The following is a 3,108-nucleotide window of genomic DNA, read 5'->3' as shown; positions in this document are numbered from 1 at the left end:
TGTCTTCTTTCATGAGGATAATTTCTTGAATCATTTTCTCACAATTCTAAAATCTAAATGAAAAGGGTGGATGGCTTAAGGAACTTGACCTCGACAATCCAACAAATTCTTGACATTTATTTATAAATATTATTACAAAAGCAAAGGTGATTTTCTCATTGCTGTTCATAAGGAAAATGATTCCTTTGGGTCACAATTGAATCTTGCAAAATATAAAATACCTAGGAAAATTGAATTCAATCTTGAGAAACTTGAAATATTTCTATATAGGTTCCTTGAGATTGCGTAAATGTTGACAAATTCATTTCTTAATAAGTATTATTTTTCTACATCTTGATAAATCTATTATTGACGAAATTAATATTAATTTATCATCATTGCAAAAACTAAATTTCGCAATATGCTATATTTAGTTTTAGAAAATAATTTATTGATCCAATACTAATTAATCTTTAATACTTTTACAAAAAAATTATATTTTATTTAATTTATATAAAATATATATTTTTTTTTTATACAAAAGAAAATTCTTTTGTTTTACTATTTTTTAATTTACAAATCTAGTTGTAGAATTTGAATGGATATTTGTATCAAGGGAGGGATGTAAACATTAGTTATAGCTTTTTTTCAAATGTTGACAAAGTGATTCTCATGAGCCCTTGGTCTATTGGTGAAATTGAATGGCTCGAAATGAACACACCAGGGATCAAGTTTTGTTGAGTGCAAGGCTCCAACATCATAAGGGATGAGGTCTAGACCTCCATGAAAAAAAAATGTTGACAAAGTGATTCTAATTGATATACTCATTTATTTTATTATAATTTGCTTTAATCTATCTCTTTTAGGGCATCGGATTCATCTTCTTCTTTTTCAAAATCCATCTTAAAGAAATTAGAGAAAAAAGAACACTTGGAAACGTAACCTACTCGCCTAAAGTGATTGTATTTGTGGTGGTCTTTTTCAATGAATGACCAACAATGAAAGACCAACTTTGTGTTGCATACGGTTTTCAGTAATTAACCATGAAGAGAAACATTCGTAAACGACGTCACAATACTGAAAAGCTTTCAGAGACTTCAAGAAAAACTGGATGAGAAGTGTTATTTTCAGCATTACTACAATCTGGCCAAATTAGGCACCATATATAGGGACGGCCTCATTATTATTTGGTAGCCTACACGAGGGAATTGAAATGAACTTTATCAGACAGAACCTTTAATGGCCGTGCTATAACCGGTTTGCTCGTCGTAGTACTTGTTCCACAGCATGAGTCCTCCGTATTTCGAGGAGGTCTTGATCTGAGGTAGCACGTTGGAGATGAGTGTGGCTGCAGGAATGAAGCCACTTCCAGCAGCTGCAGAGGAAGCAGGAAGGCCCAGAAAGAAGCCCTGCGTTTCAACAGTAGTAACCGACGTTGTCCACTGGTTCCAGGAATTCACCAGATTAGAAGCGTCCCCATTGGCATACTCGCATTGGCCATTGTTATAGAATTGGATCCATACATAGTCGAACAGACCCGTCTGCAAGGCCGTTCCGAGGTGAGAATCGGGATAGGGGCACTGCGGAGAAGCGCTGAGATATACCTTCTTGGAGGAGGTGCTAAGAGCAGACAAGGCCTTGGCCAGATCGTCCCAGTGCTCCGTCGTTGCTTCGATATCGAAGTCTATGCCATCCAGAACGGCGTCTCCGAGAGGTCTGTTATCCGACTGCCCTCCAAGATAGTTATTCCACAGATAAGTGGCCACGTTTTGGGCATCATCTGCGGAGACGATTGAATAGCTTCCGGAGGCGCCTCCCAAGGAGAGCAACACCTTTACGCCGCTGGACTGGCAGGACTTAATGTCGGTGCTGAGCGATTTGCATCCTCCAGAAGATGGGTCGCAGTGGCCTGCCAGGTTGAGACCGGTGTCTGCCCGTTGCCAAACGTGGTCAGAAAAGATATCATCACAAATGCAAAGTTGCCGGTTCAGCAGGTGTCGGCAAGAGTGGCTTCATTGCCATTTTGGCCCCAGTATATGCTAATGCTTCCCGCCGATGCTCCGCTCAACAGCAGAGCAATTACAAAGGCGAACGAGGCCACTCTGATTCGAGTACTCTCCGTCGCTTGCAATGAATTATGCATGTTGCGTGTGGGATTTGACTCCTTATAAACCTCGCTGCCGGATCAAACGCAAATTGTTCAGTAGCCGCCTCAGTTAAGATAACCATTTCCTCGCCGTGTCGTGTACGACATACATTTCCTGCCGCGGGTCCCCACACACAGAAATACTTGGCACAGAAAATGACCTGGCTGTGTGGAATTTCTGTTTAGAACAGTCGTCGTCCATTGCGGGGATTTCGTCTGTGTTGAATTAAATTACTTCCTTCTTTCTTTTTCCTACGTGATCTATCGTGTGTAAGTAAATTACTCCGTTCTTTTTCCTCCGTGATCTATCGTGTGTGTAAGTGTCCAACAGAGATTCTCTTCTGTTGATAACACTAGATCTTCTACCGGTGACCAAAAACCTGTTTGTCGGTACTCAAAACCTGTCTCTCGGTAACCAACCATAACTCCTAGTGTTCAAATCAATGACAAAACATAAAACCAACACATAATCAATTCATCCATAATGCCAACAATCTCCCCCTTTGGCATTGATGGCAACACTAGATTTGAAAAAAATCTAACTACCAAAAAATGCCAAAAAAGTCTCCCTTTGTGGAAGACGACAAACAATCTCTTGAATATCAATAACTCTCCCCCTACGAATAATATCTCTATAAAGTTTTGAATTTATTTTTCACATCACTATCTCTCCCCCTTAGACATCAATGCCATAAATCTAACACAAATATCAAAGCAAGAATATAAACCTCTGAATCTCAAAGTTGAGTACTCCCCCCAGTAGTAGCACCACTCATCAGTATCGAAATGAATGTGTAGACTGTTGTATTCATTTCTTCTCTCTAGTAGATGTGAGGCAATTTGGCTTCCATCATCATATATCTTGCTGCATCCAAAATGGTTTTGTTCTTTCTTTCCACTATTCCATTTTGCTTAGGAGTCTGAGGTGGAAATAATTGTCTCCTAATTCCATTTGTCTCACAATAACTATTAAATTAATGAGA

General features: G+C 39.2%; 1 pseudogene; it reads right to left on the bottom strand.

The window, feature by feature from the left end:
• Positions 1–1,075: 1,075 nt before the first annotated feature.
• On the bottom strand, positions 1,076–2,327 carry LOC131077460 (acidic endochitinase-like; annotated as a pseudogene).
• Positions 2,328–3,108: the final 781 nt, after the last annotated feature.

The sequence above is a fragment of the Cryptomeria japonica genome, chromosome 4 (assembly GCF_030272615.1).
Source record: "Cryptomeria japonica chromosome 4, Sugi_1.0, whole genome shotgun sequence".
NCBI lineage: Eukaryota > Viridiplantae > Streptophyta > Pinopsida > Cupressales > Cupressaceae > Cryptomeria > Cryptomeria japonica.
Note: the sequence above shows the minus strand (reverse complement) of the source record. Positions and strands in the feature narration are given on the sequence as shown.